The sequence below is a fragment of the Coffea arabica genome, chromosome 11e (genome assembly GCF_036785885.1).
Source record: "Coffea arabica cultivar ET-39 chromosome 11e, Coffea Arabica ET-39 HiFi, whole genome shotgun sequence".
In the NCBI taxonomy this organism is placed as follows: domain Eukaryota; kingdom Viridiplantae; phylum Streptophyta; class Magnoliopsida; order Gentianales; family Rubiaceae; genus Coffea; species Coffea arabica.
In genome coordinates this window covers 32,555,293-32,574,703 of record NC_092331.1, presented here as the reverse complement: position 1 = coordinate 32,574,703, position 19,411 = coordinate 32,555,293, and the positions used below count along the sequence as shown (strand labels likewise).

Below are 19,411 nucleotides of genomic sequence, written 5' to 3'. Positions count from 1 at the left end.
GCCAACCCGTGACGGGTCAGGTATGCTGACCCGAACCCGAAAATTTCAGGTTTACGGGGCGGCGGGTCGACCCGAAATGACCCGAAACTTAATTTTAATTTATTAATTTATCACTGTAATTTCTAATAAAATCAATTTCTCACAAAACTAATTACATAATCAAGTAATAAAAATTTAAATAAATGATTCCAAATCAAATCTAAAATAAATTAAACACCGTAAAAGTGTTTTATCCCAAGCAAAATATAAAATAAATTAAAACAATACAAAAGTGAAAAATAATATAATATATTATTTGTCCAAGTATAATAATTTCAACTTCACACAAATTAAATAAATTCGTTTAGGATTAAGTAATTAATGCCTTTGAAAAAAAGAATAACTTAGTTTAGTTAGATAAAATTATTTTTATGTTTATTAAATTATTTTTAATTCGTAAACGGGTCATATCGGGTCATATCAGGTCACCACGGGTTGACCCGAAATCGACCGGTTTTCTTTTCGGGTTCATCGGGTCCAACCCGATTCTGACCCGAATTCCCGAAACCTCAACCCAAACCCATTAATTTCGTGTTAGGTTCGTGTCGTGTCGAAAATTGCCACCCCTAGTTGCGGTGATACATTTGCGCCGACAAATTTGAGCGACGATCCGGGCTTTGATCGAGCCGTACCGTTCCTGATTTGTCTCGCGCCTTCAGATCCTCCTTCACGCTTCGACAAGAAGCAAAATATTAAGCAATCGTTCCGACGGAGCTAAATTACTACAGGATAAAGAACGAATAGGAAATTTGGATTTCGAAACAAAAAAGAGAGGGGTGCAACACGAGGACTTCCCAGGGGGTCACCCATCCTAGTACTACTCTCGCCCAAGCACGCTTAACTTCGGAGTTCTGATGGGATCCGGTGCATTAGTGCTGGTATGATCGCACCCGCCATGTTCCTTTCGCGTTATTCTTTTAAACTACCCCGTCCTGCGAAGCAGTGTGGCTTTTCTAGACCGAAATTCATTTTAAGCGTCAATTCAAGCATTTTCCTCTTATCCTTTTATTTATTTACTTTATATATTTTTTTGTTATTGATTTGCACCCTGTTTTTTTCCCTCATCCCGCAACTCTAAATTATCATGAAATCAATCCTTCACGCTTGCAGTCAGGGGTGGCAATTCGGGTCCAAATCAGGTTGGCGGGTCGGGTTCGGGTCAACAGACCCGCCAGAAAATCTGTTGACCCGAACCCCGACCCGCCAACCCGTGACGGGTCAGGTATGCTGACCCGAACCCGAAAATTTCAGGTTTACGGGGCGGCGGGTCGACCCGAAATGACCCGAAACTTAATTTTAATTTATTAATTTATCACTGTAATTTCTAATAAAATCAATTTCTCACAAAACTAATTACATAATCAAGTAATAAAAATTTAAATAAATGATTCCAAATCAAATCTAAAATAAATTAAACACCGTAAAAGTGTTTTATCCCAAGCAAAATATAAAATAAATTAAAACAATACAAAAGTGAAAAATAATATAATATATTATTTGTCCAAGTATAATAATTTCAACTTCACACAAATTAAATAAATTCGTTTAGGATTAAGTAATTAATGCCTTTGAAAAAAAGAATAACTTAGTTTAGTTAGATAAAATTATTTTTATGTTTATTAAATTATTTTTAATTCGTAAACGGGTCATATCGGGTCATATCAGGTCACCACGGGTTGACCCGAAATCGACCGGTTTTCTTTTCGGGTTCATCGGGTCCAACCCGATTCTGACCCGAATTCCCGAAACCTCAACCCAAACCCATTAATTTCGTGTTAGGTTCGTGTCGTGTCGAAAATTGCCACCCCTAGTTGCGGTGATACATTTGCGCCGACAAATTTGAGCGACGATCCGGGCTTTGATCGAGCCGTACCGTTCCTGATTTGTCTCGCGCCTTCAGATCCTCCTTCACGCTTCGACAAGAAGCAAAATATTAAGCAATCGTTCCGACGGAGCTAAATTACTACAGGATAAAGAACGAATAGGAAATTTGGATTTCGAAACAAAAAAGAGAGGGGTGCAACACGAGGACTTCCCAGGGGGTCACCCATCCTAGTACTACTCTCGCCCAAGCACGCTTAACTTCGGAGTTCTGATGGGATCCGGTGCATTAGTGCTGGTATGATCGCACCCGCCATGTTCCTTTCGCGTTATTCTTTTAAACTACCCCGTCCTGCGAAGCAGTGTGGCTTTTCTAGACCGAAATTCATTTTAAGCGTCAATTCAAGCATTTTCCTCTTATCCTTTTATTTATTTACTTTATATTTTTTTTTATTATTGATTTGCACCCTGTTTTTTTCCCTCATCCCGCAACTCTAAATTATCATGAAATCAATCCTTCACGCTTGCAGTCAGGGGTGGCAATTCGGGTCCAAATCAGGTTGGCGGGTCGGGTTCGGGTCAACAGACCCGCCAGAAAATCTGTTGACCCGAACCCCGACCCGCCAACCCGTGACGGGTCAGGTATGCTGACCCGAACCCGAAGATTTCAGGTTTACGGGGCGGCGGGTCGACCCGAAATGACCCGAAACTTAATTTTAATTTATTAATTTATCACTGTAATTTCTAATAAAATCAATTTCTCACAAAACTAATTACATAATCAAGTAATAAAAATTTAAATAAATGATTCCAAATCAAATCTAAAATAAATTAAACACCGTAAAAGTGTTTTATCCCAAGCAAAATATAAAATAAATTAAAACAATACAAAAGTGAAAAATAATATAATATATTATTTGTCCAAGTATAATAATTTCAACTTCACACAAATTAAATAAATTCGTTTAGGATTAAGTAATTAATGCCTTTGAAAAAAAGAATAACTTAGTTTAGTTAGATAAAATTATTTTTATGTTTATTAAATTATTATTAATTCGTAAACGGGTCATATCGGGTCATATCAGGTCACCACGGGTTGACCCGAAATCGACCGGTTTTCTTTTCGGGTTCATCGGGTCCAACCCGATTCTGACCCGAATTCCCGAAACCTCAACCCAAACCCATTAATTTCGTGTTAGGTTCGTGTCGTGTCGAAAATTGCCACCCCTAGTTGCGGTGATACATTTGCGCCGACAAATTTGAGCGACGATCCGGGCTTTGATCGAGCCGTACCGTTCCTGATTTGTCTCGCGCCTTCAGATCCTCCTTCACGCTTCGACAAGAAGCAAAATATTAAGCAATCGTTCCGACGGAGCTAAATTACTACAGGATAAAGAACGAATAGGAAATTTGGATTTCGAAACAAAAAAGAGAGGGGTGCAACACGAGGACTTCCCAGGGGGTCACCCATCCTAGTACTACTCTCGCCCAAGCACGCTTAACTTCGGAGTTCTGATGGGATCCGGTGCATTAGCGCTGGTATGATCGCACCCGCCATGTTCCTTTCGCGTTATTCTTTTAAACTACCCCGTCCTGCGAAGCAGTGTGGCTTTTCTAGACCGAAATTCATTTTAAGCGTCAATTCAAGCATTTTCCTCTTATCCTTTTATTTATTTACTTTATATATTTTTTTGTTATTGATTTGCACCCTGTTTTTTTCCCTCATCCCGCAACTCTAAATTATCATGAAATCAATCCTTCACGCTTGCAGTCAGGGGTGGCAATTCGGGTCCAAATCAGGTTGGCGGGTCGGGTTCGGGTCAACAGACCCGCCAGAAAATCTGTTGACCCGAACCCCGACCCGCCAACCCGTGACGGGTCAGGTATGCTGACCCGAACCCGAAAATTTCAGGTTTACGGGGCGGCGGGTCGACCCGAAATGACCCGAAACTTAATTTTAATTTATTAATTTATCACTGTAATTTCTAATAAAATCAATTTCTCACAAAACTAATTACATAATCAAGTAATAAAAATTTAAATAAATGATTCCAAATCAAATCTAAAATAAATTAAACACCGTAAAAGTGTTTTATCCCAAGCAAAATATAAAATAAATTAAAACAATACAAAAGTGAAAAATAATATAATATATTATTTGTCCAAGTATAATAATTTCAACTTCACACAAATTAAATAAATTCGTTTAGGATTAAGTAATTAATGCCTTTGAAAAAAAGAATAACTTAGTTTAGTTAGATAAAATTATTTTTATGTTTATTAAATTATTTTTAATTCGTAAACGGGTCATATCGGGTCATATCAGGTCACCACGGGTTGACCCGAAATCGACCGGTTTTCTTTTCGGGTTCATCGGGTCCAACCCGATTCTGACCCGAATTCCCGAAACCTCAACCCAAACCCATTAATTTCGTGTTAGGTTCGTGTCGTGTCGAAAATTGCCACCCCTAGTTGCGGTGATACATTTGCGCCGACAAATTTGAGCGACGATCCGGGCTTTGATCGAGCCGTACCGTTCCTGATTTGTCTCGCGCCTTCAGATCCTCCTTCACGCTTCGACAAGAAGCAAAATATTAAGCAATCGTTCCGACGGAGCTAAATTACTACAGGATAAAGAACGAATAGGAAATTTGGATTTCGAAACAAAAAAGAGAGGGGTGCAACACGAGGACTTCCCAGGGGGTCACCCATCCTAGTACTACTCTCGCCCAAGCACGCTTAACTTCGGAGTTCTGATGGGATCCGGTGCATTAGCGCTGGTATGATCGCACCCGCCATGTTCCTTTCGCGTTATTCTTTTAAACTACCCCGTCCTGCGAAGCAGTGTGGCTTTTCTAGACCGAAATTCATTTTAAGCGTCAATTCAAGCATTTTCCTCTTATCCTTTTATTTATTTACTTTATATATTTTTTTGTTATTGATTTGCACCCTGTTTTTTTCCCTCATCCCGCAACTCTAAATTATCATGAAATCAATCCTTCACGCTTGCAGTTAGGGGTGGCAATTCGGGTCCAAATCAGGTTGGCGGGTCGGGTTCGGGTCAACAGACCCGCCAGAAAATCTGTTGACCCGAACCCCGACCCGCCAACCCGTGACGGGTCAGGTATGCTGACCCGAACCCGAAAATTTCAGGTTTACGGGGCGGCGGGTCGACCCGAAATGACCCGAAACTTAATTTTAATTTATTAATTTATCACTGTAATTTCTAATAAAATCAATTTCTCACAAAACTAATTACATAATCAAGTAATAAAAATTTAAATAAATGATTCCAAATCAAATCTAAAATAAATTAAACACCGTAAAAGTGTTTTATCCCAAGCAAAATATAAAATAAATTAAAACAATACAAAAGTGAAAAATAATATAATATATTATTTGTCCAAGTATAATAATTTCAACTTCACACAAATTAAATAAATTCGTTTAGGATTAAGTAATTAATGCCTTTGAAAAAAAGAATAACTTAGTTTAGTTAGATAAAATTATTTTTATGTTTATTAAATTATTTTTAATTCGTAAACGGGTCGTATCGGGTCATATCAGGTCACCACGGGTTGACCCGAAATCGACCGGTTTTCTTTTCGGGTTCATCGGGTCCAACCCGATTCTGACCCGAATTCCCGAAACCTCAACCCAAACCCATTAATTTCGTGTTAGGTTCGTGTCGTGTCGAAAATTGCCACCCCTAGTTGCGGTGATACATTTGCGCCGACAAATTTGAGCGACGATCCGGGCTTTGATCGAGCCGTACCGTTCCTGATTTGTCTCGCGCCTTCAGATCCTCCTTCACGCTTCGACAAGAAGCAAAATATTAAGCAATCGTTCCGACGGAGCTAAATTACTACAGGATAAAGAACGAATAGGAAATTTGGATTTCGAAACAAAAAAGAGAGGGGTGCAACACGAGGACTTCCCAGGGGGTCACCCATCCTAGTACTACTCTCGCCCAAGCACGCTTAACTTCGGAGTTCTGATGGGATCCGGTGCATTAGTGCTGGTATGATCGCACCCGCCATGTTCCTTTCGCGTTATTCTTTTAAACTACCCCGTCCTGCGAAGCAGTGTGGCTTTTCTAGACCGAAATTCATTTTAAGCGTCAATTCAAGCATTTTCCTCTTATCCTTTTATTTATTTACTTTATATTTTTTTTTGTTAATGATTTGCACCCTGTTTTTTTCCCTCATCCCGCAACTCTAAATTATCATGAAATCAATCCTTCACGCTTGCAGTCAGGGGTGGCAATTCGGGTCCAAATCAGGTTGGCGGGTCGGGTTCGGGTCAACAGACCCGCCAGAAAATCTGTTGACCCGAACCCCGACCCGCCAACCCGTGACGGGTCAGGTATGCTGACCCGAACCCGAAAATTTCAGGTTTACGGGGCGGCGGGTCGACCCGAAATGACCCGAAACTTAATTTTAATTTATTAATTTATCACTGTAATTTCTAATAAAATCAATTTCTCACAAAACTAATTACATAATCAAGTAATAAAAATTTAAATAAATGATTCCAAATCAAATCTAAAATAAATTAAACACCGTAAAAGTGTTTTATCCCAAGCAAAATATAAAATAAATTAAAACAATACAAAAGTGAAAAATAATATAATATATTATTTGTCCAAGTATAATAATTTCAACTTCACACAAATTAAATAAATTCGTTTAGGATTAAGTAATTAATGCCTTTGAAAAAAAGAATAACTTAGTTTAGTTAGATAAAATTATTTTTATGTTTATTAAATTATTTTTAATTCGTAAACGGGTCATATCGGGTCATATCAGGTCACCACGGGTTGACCCGATATCGACCGGTTTTCTTTTCGGGTTCATCGGGTCCAACCCGATTCTGACCCGAATTCCCGAAACCTCAACCCAAACCCATTAATTTCGTGTTAGGTTCGTGTCGTGTCGAAAATTGCCACCCCTAGTTGCGGTGATACATTTGCGCCGACAAATTTGAGCGACGATCCGGGCTTTGATCGAGCCGTACCGTTCCTGATTTGTCTCGCGCCTTCAGATCCTCCTTCACGCTTCGACAAGAAGCAAAATATTAAGCAATCGTTCCGACGGAGCTAAATTACTACAGGATAAAGAACGAATAGGAAATTTGGATTTCGAAACAAAAAAGAGAGGGGTGCAACACGAGGACTTCCCAGGGGGTCACCCATCCTAGTACTACTCTCGCCCAAGCACGCTTAACTTCGGAGTTCTGATGGGATCCGGTGCATTAGTGCTGGTATGATCGCACCCGCCATGTTCCTTTCGCGTTATTCTTTTAAACTACCCCGTCCTGCGAAGCAGTGTAGCTTTTCTAGACCGAAATTCATTTTAAGCGTCAATTCAAGCATTTTCCTCTTATCCTTTTATTTATTTACTTTATATATTTTTTTGTTATTGATTTGCACCCTGTTTTTTTCCCTCATCCCGCAACTCTAAATTATCATGAAATCAATCCTTCACGCTTGCAGTTAGGGGTGGCAATTCGGGTCCAAATCAGGTTGGCGGGTCGGGTTCGGGTCAACAGACCCGCCAGAAAATCTGTTGACCCGAACCCCGACCCGCCAACCCGTGACGGGTCAGGTATGCTGACCCGAACCCGAAAATTTCAGGTTTACGGGGCGGCGGGTCGACCCGAAATGACCCGAAACTTAATTTTAATTTATTAATTTATCACTGTAATTTCTAATAAAATCAATTTCTCACAAAACTAATTACATAATCAAGTAATAAAAATTTAAATAAATGATTCCAAATCAAATCTAAAATAAATTAAACACCGTAAAAGTGTTTTATCCCAAGCAAAATATAAAATAAATTAAAACAATACAAAAGTGAAAAATAATATAATATATTATTTGTCCAAGTATAATAATTTCAACTTCACACAAATTAAATAAATTCGTTTAGGATTAAGTAATTAATGCCTTTGAAAAAAAGAATAACTTAGTTTAGTTAGATAAAATTATTTTTATGTTTATTAAATTATTTTTAATTCGTAAACGGGTCATATCGGGTCATATCAGGTCACCACGGGTTGACCCGAAATCGACCGGTTTTCTTTTCGGGTTCATCGGGTCCAACCCGATTCTGACCCGAATTCCCGAAACCTCAACCCAAACCCATTAATTTCGTGTTAGGTTCGTGTCGTGTCGAAAATTGCCACCCCTAGTTGCGGTGATACATTTGCGCCGACAAATTTGAGCGACGATCCGGGCTTTGATCGAGCCGTACCGTTCCTGATTTGTCTCGCGCCTTCAGATCCTCCTTCACGCTTCGACAAGAAGCAAAATATTAAGCAATCGTTCCGACGGAGCTAAATTACTACAGGATAAAGAACGAATAGGAAATTTGGATTTCGAAACAAAAAAGAGAGGGGTGCAACACGAGGACTTCCCAGGGGGTCACCCATCCTAGTACTACTCTCGCCCAAGCACGCTTAACTTCGGAGTTCTGATGGGATCCGGTGCATTAGCGCTGGTATGATCGCACCCGCCATGTTCCTTTCGCGTTATTCTTTTAAACTACCCCGTCCTGCGAAGCAGTGTGGCTTTTCTAGACCGAAATTCATTTTAAGCGTCAATTCAAGCATTTTCCTCTTATCCTTTTATTTATTTACTTTATATATTTTTTTGTTATTGATTTGCACCCTGTTTTTTTCCCTCATCCCGCAACTCTAAATTATCATGAAATCAATCCTTCACGCTTGCAGTTAGGGGTGGCAATTCGGGTCCAAATCAGGTTGGCGGGTCGGGTTCGGGTCAACAGACCCGCCAGAAAATCTGTTGACCCGAACCCCGACCCGCCAACCCGTGACGGGTCAGGTATGCTGACCCGAACCCGAAGATTTCAGGTTTACGGGGCGGCGGGTCGACCCGAAATGACCCGAAACTTAATTTTAATTTATTAATTTATCACTGTAATTTCTAATAAAATCAATTTCTCACAAAACTAATTACATAATCAAGTAATAAAAATTTAAATAAATGATTCCAAATCAAATCTAAAATAAATTAAACACCGTAAAAGTGTTTTATCCCAAGCAAAATATAAAATAAATTAAAACAATACAAAAGTGAAAAATAATATAATATATTATTTGTCCAAGTATAATAATTTCAACTTCACACAAATTAAATAAATTCGTTTAGGATTAAGTAATTAATGCCTTTGAAAAAAAGAATAACTTAGTTTAGTTAGATAAAATTATTTTTATGTTTATTAAATTATTTTTAATTCGTAAACGGGTCATATCGGGTCATATCAGGTCACCACGGGTTGACCCGAAATCGACCGGTTTTCTTTTCGGGTTCATCGGGTCCAACCCGATTCTGACCCGAATTCCCGAAACCTCAACCCAAACCCATTAATTTCGTGTTAGGTTCGTGTCGTGTCGAAAATTGCCACCCCTAGTTGCGGTGATACATTTGCGCCGACAAATTTGAGCGACGATCCGGGCTTTGATCGAGCCGTACCGTTCCTGATTTGTCTCGCGCCTTCAGATCCTCCTTCACGCTTCGACAAGAAGCAAAATATTAAGCAATCGTTCCGACGGAGCTAAATTACTACAGGATAAAGAACGAATAGGAAATTTGGATTTCGAAACAAAAAAGAGAGGGGTGCAACACGAGGACTTCCCAGGGGGTCACCCATCCTAGTACTACTCTCGCCCAAGCACGCTTAACTTCGGAGTTCTGATGGGATCCGGTGCATTAGCGCTGGTATGATCGCACCCGCCATGTTCCTTTCGCGTTATTCTTTTAAACTACTCCGTCCTGCGAAGCAGTGTGGCTTTTCTAGACCGAAATTCATTTTAAGCGTCAATTCAAGCATTTTCCTCTTATCCTTTTATTTATTTACTTTATATATTTTTTTGTTATTGATTTGCACCCTGTTTTTTTCCCTCATCCCGCAACTCTAAATTATCATGAAATCAATCCTTCACGCTTGCAGTTAGGGGTGGCAATTCGGGTCCAAATCAGGTTGGCGGGTCGGGTTCGGGTCAACAGACCCGCCAGAAAATCTGTTGACCCGAACCCCGACCCGCCAACCCGTGACGGGTCAGGTATGCTGACCCGAACCCGAAAATTTCAGGTTTACGGGGCGGCGGGTCGACCCGAAATGACCCGAAACTTAATTTTAATTTATTAATTTATCACTGAAATTTCTAATAAAATCAATTTCTCACAAAACTAATTACATAATCAAGTAATAAAAATTTAAATAAATGATTCCAAATCAAATCTAAAATAAATTAAACACCGTAAAAGTGTTTTATCCCAAGCAAAATATAAAATAAATTAAAACAATACAAAAGTGAAAAATAATATAATATATTATTTGTCCAAGTATAATAATTTCAACTTCACACAAATTAAATAAATTCGTTTAGGATTAAGTAATTAATGCCTTTGAAAAAAAGAATAACTTAGTTTAGTTAGATAAAATTATTTTTATGTTTATTAAATTATTTTTAATTCGTAAACGGGTCATATCGGGTCATATCAGGTCACCACGGGTTGACCCGAGATCGACCGGTTTTCTTTTCGGGTTCATCGGGTCCAACCCGATTCTGACCCGAATTCCCGAAACCTCAACCCAAACCCATTAATTTCGTGTTAGGTTCGTGTCGTGTCGAAAATTGCCACCCCTAGTTGCGGTGATACATTTGCGCCGACAAATTTGAGCGACGATCCGGGCTTTGATCGAGCCGTACCGTTCCTGATTTGTCTCGCGCCTTCAGATCCTCCTTCACGCTTCGACAAGAAGCAAAATATTAAGCAATCGTTCCGACGGAGCTAAATTACTACAGGATAAAGAACGAATAGGAAATTTGGATTTCGAAACAAAAAAGAGAGGGGTGCAACACGAGGACTTCCCAGGGGGTCACCCATCCTAGTACTACTCTCGCCCAAGCACGCTTAACTTCGGAGTTCTGATGGGATCCGGTGCATTAGCGCTGGTATGATCGCACCCGCCATGTTCCTTTCGCGTTATTCTTTTAAACTACCCCGTCCTGCGAAGCAGTGTGGCTTTTCTAGACCGAAATTCATTTTAAGCGTCAATTCAAGCATTTTCCTCTTATCCTTTTATTTATTTACTTTATATATTTTTTTGTTATTGATTTGCACCCTGTTTTTTTCCCTCATCCCGCAACTCTAAATTATCATGAAATCAATCCTTCACGCTTGCAGTTAGGGGTGGCAATTCGGGTCCAAATCAGGTTGGCGGGTCGGGTTCGGGTCAACAGACCCGCCAGAAAATCTGTTGACCCGAACCCCGACCCGCCAACCCGTGACGGGTCAGGTATGCTGACCCGAACCCGAAAATTTCAGGTTTACGGGGCGGCGGGTCGACCCGAAATGACCCGAAACTTAATTTTAATTTATTAATTTATCACTGTAATTTCTAATAAAATCAATTTCTCACAAAACTAATTACATAATCAAGTAATAAAAATTTAAATAAATGATTCCAAATCAAATCTAAAATAAATTAAACACCGTAAAAGTGTTTTATCCCAAGCAAAATATAAAATAAATTAAAACAATACAAAAGTGAAAAATAATATAATATATTATTTGTCCAAGTATAATAATTTCAACTTCACACAAATTAAATAAATTCGTTTAGGATTAAGTAATTAATGCCTTTGAAAAAAAGAATAACTTAGTTTAGTTAGATAAAATTATTTTTATGTTTATTAAATTATTTTTAATTCGTAAACGGGTCATATCGGGTCATATCAGGTCACCACGGGTTGACCCGAGATCGACCGGTTTTCTTTTCGGGTTCATCGGGTCCAACCCGATTCTGACCCGAATTCCCGAAACCTCAACCCAAACCCATTAATTTCGTGTTAGGTTCGTGTCGTGTCGAAAATTGCCACCCCTAGTTGCGGTGATACATTTGCGCCGACAAATTTGAGCGACGATCCGGGCTTTGATCGAGCCGTACCGTTCCTGATTTGTCTCGCGCCTTCAGATCCTCCTTCACGCTTCGACAAGAAGCAAAATATTAAGCAATCGTTCCGACGGAGCTAAATTACTACAGGATAAAGAACGAATAGGAAATTTGGATTTCGAAACAAAAAAGAGAGGGGTGCAACACGAGGACTTCCCAGGGGGTCACCCATCCTAGTACTACTCTCGCCCAAGCACGCTTAACTTCGGAGTTCTGATGGGATCCGGTGCATTAGTGCTGGTATGATCGCACCCGCCATGTTCCTTTCGCGTTATTCTTTTAAACTACCCCGTCCTGCGAAGCAGTGTGGCTTTTCTAGACCGAAATTCATTTTAAGCGTCAATTCAAGCATTTTCCTCTTATCCTTTTATTTATTTACTTTATATATTTTTTTGTTATTGATTTGCACCCTGTTTTTTTCCCTCATCCCGCAACTCTAAATTATCATGAAATCAATCCTTCACGCTTGCAGTCAGGGGTGGCAATTCGGGTCCAAATCAGGTTGGCGGGTCGGGTTCGGGTCAACAGACCCGCCAGAAAATCTGTTAACCCGAACCCCGACCCGCCAACCCGTGACGGGTCAGGTATGCTGACCCGAACCCGAAAATTTCAGGTTTACGGGGCGGCGGGTCGACCCGAAATGACCCGAAACTTAATTTTAATTTATTAATTTATCACTGTAATTTCTAATAAAATCAATTTCTCACAAAACTAATTACATAATCAAGTAATAAAAATTTAAATAAATGATTCCAAATCAAATCTAAAATAAATTAAACACCGTAAAAGTGTTTTATCCCAAGCAAAATATAAAATAAATTAAAACAATACAAAAGTGAAAAATAATATAATATATTATTTGTCCAAGTATAATAATTTCAACTTCACACAAATTAAATAAATTCGTTTAGGATTAAGTAATTAATGCCTTTGAAAAAAAGAATAACTTAGTTTAGTTAGATAAAATTATTTTTATGTTTATTAAATTATTTTTAATTCGTAAACGGGTCATATCGGGTCATATCAGGTCACCACGGGTTGACCCGAAATCGACCGGTTTTCTTTTCGGGTTCATCGGGTCCAACCCGATTCTGACCCGAATTCCCGAAACCTCAACCCAAACCCATTAATTTCGTGTTAGGTTCGTGTCGTGTCGAAAATTGCCACCCCTAGTTGCGGTGATACATTTGCGCCGACAAATTTGAGCGACGATCCGGGCTTTGATCGAGCCGTACCGTTCCTGATTTGTCTCGCGCCTTCAGATCCTCCTTCACGCTTCGACAAGAAGCAAAATATTAAGCAATCGTTCCGACGGAGCTAAATTACTACAGGATAAAGAACGAATAGGAAATTTGGATTTCGAAACAAAAAAGAGAGGGGTGCAACACGAGGACTTCCCAGGGGGTCACCCATCCTAGTACTACTCTCGCCCAAGCACGCTTAACTTCGGAGTTCTGATGGGATCCGGTGCATTAGTGCTGGTATGATCGCACCCGCCATGTTCCTTTCGCGTTATTCTTTTAAACTACCCCGTCCTGCGAAGCAGTGTGGCTTTTCTAGACCGAAATTCATTTTAAGCGTCAATTCAAGCATTTTCCTCTTATCCTTTTATTTATTTACTTTATATTTTTTTTTGTTATTGATTTGCACCCTGTTTTTTTCCCTCATCCCGCAACTCTAAATTATCATGAAATCAATCCTTCACGCTTGCAGTCAGGGGTGGCAATTCGGGTCCAAATCAGGTTGGCGGGTCGGGTTCGGGTCAACAGACCCGCCAGAAAATCTGTTGACCCGAACCCCGACCCGCCAACCCGTGACGGGTCAGGTATGCTGACCCGAACCCGAAGATTTCAGGTTTACGGGGCGGCGGGTCGACCCGAAATGACCCGAAACTTAATTTTAATTTATTAATTTATCACTGTAATTTCTAATAAAATCAATTTCTCACAAAACTAATTACATAATCAAGTAATAAAAATTTAAATAAATGATTCCAAATCAAATCTAAAATAAATTAAACACCGTAAAAGTGTTTTATCCCAAGCAAAATATAAAATAAATTAAAACAATACAAAAGTGAAAAATAATATAATATATTATTTGTCCAAGTATAATAATTTCAACTTCACACAAATTAAATAAATTCGTTTAGGATTAAGTAATTAATGCCTTTGAAAAAAAGAATAACTTAGTTTAGTTAGATAAAATTATTTTTATGTTTATTAAATTATTTTTAATTCGTAAACGGGTCGTATCGGGTCATATCAGGTCACCACGGGTTGACCCGAAATCGACCGGTTTTCTTTTCGGGTTCATCGGGTCCAACCCGATTCTGACCCGAATTCCCGAAACCTCAACCCAAACCCATTAATTTCGTGTTAGGTTCGTGTCGTGTCGAAAATTGCCACCCCTAGTTGCGGTGATACATTTGCGCCGACAAATTTGAGCGACGATCCGGGCTTTGATCGAGCCGTACCGTTCCTGATTTGTCTCGCGCCTTCAGATCCTCCTTCACGCTTCGACAAGAAGCAAAATATTAAGCAATCGTTCCGACGGAGCTAAATTACTACAGGATAAAGAACGAATAGGAAATTTGGATTTCGAAACAAAAAAGAGAGGGGTGCAACACGAGGACTTCCCAGGGGGTCACCCATCCTAGTACTACTCTCGCCCAAGCACGCTTAACTTCGGAGTTCTGATGGGATCCGGTGCATTAGTGCTGGTATGATCGCACCCGCCATGTTCCTTTCGCGTTATTCTTTTAAACTACCCCGTCCTGCGAAGCAGTGTGGCTTTTCTAGACCGAAATTCATTTTAAGCGTCAATTCAAGCATTTTCCTCTTATCCTTTTATTTATTTACTTTATATTTTTTTTTGTTAATGATTTGCACCCTGTTTTTTTCCCTCATCCCGCAACTCTAAATTATCATGAAATCAATCCTTCACGCTTGCAGTTAGGGGTGGCAATTCGGGTCCAAATCAGGTTGGCGGGTCGGGTTCGGGTCAACAGACCCGCCAGAAAATCTGTTGACCCGAACCCCGACCCGCCAACCCGTGACGGGTCAGGTATGCTGACCCGAACCCGAAAATTTCAGGTTTACGGGGCGGCGGGTCGACCCGAAATGACCCGAAACTTAATTTTAATTTATTAATTTATCACTGTAATTTCTAATAAAATCAATTTCTCACAAAACTAATTACATAATCAAGTAATAAAAATTTAAATAAATGATTCCAAATCAAATCTAAAATAAATTAAACACCGTAAAAGTGTTTTATCCCAAGCAAAATATAAAATAAATTAAAACAATACAAAAGTGAAAAATAATATAATATATTATTTGTCCAAGTATAATAATTTCAACTTCACACAAATTAAATAAATTCGTTTAGGATTAAGTAATTAATGCCTTTGAAAAAAAGAATAACTTAGTTTAGTTAGATAAAATTATTTTTATGTTTATTAAATTATTTTTAATTCGTAAACGGGTCATATCGGGTCATATCAGGTCACCACGGGTTGACCCGAAATCGACCGGTTTTCTTTTCGGGTTCATCGGGTCCAACCCGATTCTGACCCGAATTCCCGAAACCTCAACCCAAACCCATTAATTTCGTGTTAGGTTCGTGTCGTGTCGAAAATTGCCACCCCTAGTTGCGGTGATACATTTGCGCCGACAAATTTGAGCGACGATCCGGGCTTTGATCGAGCCGTACCGTTCCTGATTTGTCTCGCGCCTTCAGATCCTCCTTCACGCTTCGACAAGAAGCAAAATATTAAGCAATCGTTCCGACGGAGCTAAATTACTACAGGATAAAGAACGAATAGGAAATTTGGATTTCGAAACAAAAAAGAGAGGGGTGCAACACGAGGACTTCCCAGGGGGTCACCCATCCTAGTACTACTCTCGCCCAAGCACGCTTAACTTCGGAGTTCTGATGGGATCCGGTGCATTAGTGCTGGTATGATCGCACCCGCCATGTTCCTTTCGCGTTATTCTTTTAAACTACCCCGTCCTGCGAAGCAGTGTGGCTTTTCTAGACCGAAATTCATTTTAAGCGTCAATTCAAGCATTTTCCTCTTATCCTTTTATTTATTTACTTTATATTTTTTTTTGTTAATGATTTGCACCCTGTTTTTTTCCCTCATCCCGCAACTCTAAATTATCATGAAATCAATCCTTCACGCTTGCAGTTAGGGGTGGCAATTCGGGTCCAAATCAGGTTGGCGGGTCGGGTTCGGGTCAACAGACCCGCCAGAAAATCTGTTGACCCGAACCCCGACCCGCCAACCCGTGACGGGTCAGGTATGCTGACCCGAACCCGAAAATTTCAGGTTTACGGGGCGGCGGGTCGACCCGAAATGACCCGAAACTTAATTTTAATTTATTAATTTATCACTGTAATTTCTAATAAAATCAATTTCTCACAAAACTAATTACATAATCAAGTAATAAAAATTTAAATAAATGATTCCAAATCAAATCTAAAATAAATTAAACACCGTAAAAGTGTTTTATCCCAAGCAAAATATAAAATAAATTAAAACAATACAAAAGTGAAAAATAATATAATATATTATTTGTCCAAGTATAATAATTTCAACTTCACACAAATTAAATAAATTCGTTTAGGATTAAGTAATTAATGCCTTTGAAAAAAAGAATAACTTAGTTTAGTTAGATAAAATTATTTTTATGTTTATTAAATTATTTTTAATTCGTAAACGGGTCATATCGGGTCATATCAGGTCACCACGGGTTGACCCGAAATCGACCGGTTTTCTTTTCGGGTTCATCGGGTCCAACCCGATTCTGACCCGAATTCCCGAAACCTCAACCCAAACCCATTAATTTCGTGTTAGGTTCGTGTCGTGTCGAAAATTGCCACCCCTAGTTGCGGTGATACATTTGCGCCGACAAATTTGAGCGACGATCCGGGCTTTGATCGAGCCGTACCGTTCCTGATTTGTCTCGCGCCTTCAGATCCTCCTTCACGCTTCGACAAGAAGCAAAATATTAAGCAATCGTTCCGACGGAGCTAAATTACTACAGGATAAAGAACGAATAGGAAATTTGGATTTCGAAACAAAAAAGAGAGGGGTGCAACACGAGGACTTCCCAGGGGGTCACCCATCCTAGTACTACTCTCGCCCAAGCACGCTTAACTTCGGAGTTCTGATGGGATCCGGTGCATTAGTGCTGGTATGGTCGCACCCGCCATGTTCCTTTCGCTTTATTCTTTTAAACTACCCCGTCCTGCGAAGCAGTGTGGCTTTTCTAGACCGAAATTCATTTTAAGCGTCAATTCAAGCATTTTCCTCTTATCCTTTTATTTATTTACTTTATATATTTTTTTGTTATTGATTTGCACCCTGTTTTTTTCCCTCATCCCGCAACTCTAAATTATCATGAAATCAATCCTTCACGCTTGCAGTTAGGGGTGGCAATTCGGGTCCAAATCAGGTTGGCGGGTCGGGTTCGGGTCAACAGACCCGCCAGAAAATCTGTTGACCCGAACCCCGACCCGCCAACCCGTGACGGGTCAGGTATGCTGACCCGAACCCGAAAATTTCAGGTTTACGGGGCGGCGGGTCGACCCGAAATGACCCGAAACTTAATTTTAATATATTAATTTATCACTGTAATTTCTAATAAAATCAATTTCTCACAAAACTAATTACATAATCAAGTAATAAAAATTTAAATAAATGATTCCAAATCAAATCTAAAATAAATTAAACACCGTAAAAGTGTTTTATCCCAAGCAAAATATAAAATAAATTAAAACAATACAAAAGTGAAAAATAATATAATATATTATTTGTCCAAGTATAATAATTTCAACTTCACACAAATTAAATAAATTCGTTTAGGATTAAGTAATTAATGCCTTTGAAAAAAAGAATAACTTAGTTTAGTTAGATAAAATTATTTTTATGTTTATTAAATTATTTTTAATTCGTAAACGGGTCATATCGGGTCATATCAGGTCACCACGGGTTGACCCGAAATCGACCGGTTTTCTTTTCGGGTTCATCGGGTCCAACCCGATTCTGACCCGAATTCCCGAAACCTCAACCCAAACCCATTAATTTCGTGTTAGGTTCGTGTCGTGTCGAAAATTGCCACCCCTAGTTGCGGTGATACATTTGCGCCGACAAATTTGAGCGACGATCCGGGCTTTGATCGAGCCGTACCGTTCCTGATTTGTCTCGCGCCTTCAGATCCTCCTTCACGCTTCGACAAGAAGCAAAATATTAAGCAATCGTTCCGACGGAGCTAAATTACTACAGGATAAAGAACGAATAGGAAATTTGGATTTCGAAACAAAAAAGAGAGGGGTGCAACACGAGGACTTCCCAGGGGGTCACCCATCCTAGTACTACTCTCGCCCAAGCACGCTTAACTTCGGAGTTCTGATGGGATCCGGTGCATTAGCGCTGGTATGATCGCACCCGCCATGTTCCTTTCGCGTTATTCTTTTAAACTACCCCGTCCTGCGAAGCAGTGTGGCTTTTCTAGACCGAAATTCATTTTAAGCGTCAATTCAAGCATTTTCCTCTTATCCTTTTATTTATTTACTTTATATATTTTTTTGTTATTGATTTGCACCCTGTTTTTTTCCCTCATCCCGCAACTCTAAATTATCATGAAATCAATCCTTCACGCTTGCAGTTAGGGGTGGCAATTCGGGTCCAAATCAGGTTGGCGGGTCGGGTTCGGGTCAACAGACCCGCCAGAAAATCTGTTGACCCGAACCCCGACCCGCCAACCCGTGACGGGTCAGGTATGCTGACCCGAACCCGAAAATTTCAGGTTTACGGGGCGGCGGGTCGACCCGAAATGACCCGAAACTTAATTTTAATTTATTAATTTATCACTGTAATTTCTAATAAAATCAATTTCTCACAAAACTAATTACATAATCAAGTAATAAAAATTTAAATAAATGATTCCAAATCAAATCTAAAATAAATTAAACACCGTAAAAGTGTTTTATCCCAAGCAAAATATAAAATAAATTAAAACAATACAAAAGTGAAAAATAATATAATATATTATTTGTCCAAGTATAATAATTTCAACTTCACACAAATTAAATAAATTCGTTTAGGATTAAGTAATTAATGCCTTTGAAAAAAAGAATAACTTAGTTTAGTTAGATAAAATTATTTTTATGTTTATTAAATTATTTTTAATTCGTAAACGGGTCATATCGGGTCATATCAGGTCACCACGGGTTGACCCGAAATCGACCGGTTTTCTTTTCGGGTTCATCGGGTCCAACCCGATTCTGACCCGAATTCCCGAAACCTCAACCCAAACCCATTAATTTCGTGTTAGGTTCGTGTCGTGTCGAAAATTGCCACCCCTAGTTGCGGTGATACATTTGCGCCGACAAATTTGAGCGACGATCCGGGCTTTGATCGAGCCGTACCGTTCCTGATTTGTCTCGCGCCTTCAGATCCTCCTTCACGCTTCGACAAGAAGCAAAATATTAAGCAATCGTTCCGACGGAGCTAAATTACTACAGGATAAAGAACGAATAGGAAATTTGGATTT

At 39.4% G+C, this 19,411-nt stretch overlaps 15 non-coding genes across 15 annotated transcripts; all 15 read right to left on the bottom strand.

Annotated features, from left to right (window-relative positions):
* Window positions 1–812: 812 nt before the first annotated feature.
* Window positions 813–931, bottom strand: LOC140032607 (5S ribosomal RNA). Its single transcript, XR_011836532.1, has one exon. It is a non-coding gene; the product is annotated as a 5S ribosomal RNA (ribosomal RNA).
* Window positions 932–2,053: 1,122 nt separating this feature from the next.
* LOC140032595 (5S ribosomal RNA) lies at window positions 2,054–2,172 on the bottom strand. Its single transcript, XR_011836521.1, has one exon. It is a non-coding gene; the product is annotated as a 5S ribosomal RNA (ribosomal RNA).
* A 1,122-nt stretch (window positions 2,173–3,294) lies between these two features.
* On the bottom strand, window positions 3,295–3,413 carry LOC140030143 (5S ribosomal RNA). The gene has a single exon (XR_011834057.1). It is a non-coding gene; the product is annotated as a 5S ribosomal RNA (ribosomal RNA).
* Window positions 3,414–4,535: 1,122 nt separating this feature from the next.
* LOC140030142 (5S ribosomal RNA) lies at window positions 4,536–4,654 on the bottom strand. Its single transcript, XR_011834056.1, has one exon. It is a non-coding gene; the product is annotated as a 5S ribosomal RNA (ribosomal RNA).
* A 1,122-nt stretch (window positions 4,655–5,776) lies between these two features.
* On the bottom strand, window positions 5,777–5,895 carry LOC140032584 (5S ribosomal RNA). The gene has a single exon (XR_011836510.1). It is a non-coding gene; the product is annotated as a 5S ribosomal RNA (ribosomal RNA).
* A 1,122-nt stretch (window positions 5,896–7,017) lies between these two features.
* Window positions 7,018–7,136, bottom strand: LOC140032573 (5S ribosomal RNA). Its single transcript, XR_011836499.1, has one exon. It is a non-coding gene; the product is annotated as a 5S ribosomal RNA (ribosomal RNA).
* A 1,122-nt stretch (window positions 7,137–8,258) lies between these two features.
* On the bottom strand, window positions 8,259–8,377 carry LOC140030141 (5S ribosomal RNA). The gene has a single exon (XR_011834055.1). It is a non-coding gene; the product is annotated as a 5S ribosomal RNA (ribosomal RNA).
* A 1,122-nt stretch (window positions 8,378–9,499) lies between these two features.
* Window positions 9,500–9,618, bottom strand: LOC140030140 (5S ribosomal RNA). Its single transcript, XR_011834054.1, has one exon. It is a non-coding gene; the product is annotated as a 5S ribosomal RNA (ribosomal RNA).
* Window positions 9,619–10,740: 1,122 nt separating this feature from the next.
* LOC140030139 (5S ribosomal RNA) lies at window positions 10,741–10,859 on the bottom strand. The gene has a single exon (XR_011834053.1). It is a non-coding gene; the product is annotated as a 5S ribosomal RNA (ribosomal RNA).
* A 1,122-nt stretch (window positions 10,860–11,981) lies between these two features.
* On the bottom strand, window positions 11,982–12,100 carry LOC140032562 (5S ribosomal RNA). Its single transcript, XR_011836488.1, has one exon. It is a non-coding gene; the product is annotated as a 5S ribosomal RNA (ribosomal RNA).
* Window positions 12,101–13,222: 1,122 nt separating this feature from the next.
* Window positions 13,223–13,341, bottom strand: LOC140032550 (5S ribosomal RNA). The gene has a single exon (XR_011836476.1). It is a non-coding gene; the product is annotated as a 5S ribosomal RNA (ribosomal RNA).
* Window positions 13,342–14,463: 1,122 nt separating this feature from the next.
* Window positions 14,464–14,582, bottom strand: LOC140032539 (5S ribosomal RNA). Its single transcript, XR_011836465.1, has one exon. It is a non-coding gene; the product is annotated as a 5S ribosomal RNA (ribosomal RNA).
* Window positions 14,583–15,704: 1,122 nt separating this feature from the next.
* LOC140032528 (5S ribosomal RNA) lies at window positions 15,705–15,823 on the bottom strand. The gene has a single exon (XR_011836454.1). It is a non-coding gene; the product is annotated as a 5S ribosomal RNA (ribosomal RNA).
* Window positions 15,824–16,945: 1,122 nt separating this feature from the next.
* LOC140029346 (5S ribosomal RNA) lies at window positions 16,946–17,064 on the bottom strand. The gene has a single exon (XR_011833250.1). It is a non-coding gene; the product is annotated as a 5S ribosomal RNA (ribosomal RNA).
* Window positions 17,065–18,186: 1,122 nt separating this feature from the next.
* Window positions 18,187–18,305, bottom strand: LOC140030137 (5S ribosomal RNA). The gene has a single exon (XR_011834051.1). It is a non-coding gene; the product is annotated as a 5S ribosomal RNA (ribosomal RNA).
* Between the last annotated feature and the right edge of the window lie 1,106 nt (window positions 18,306–19,411).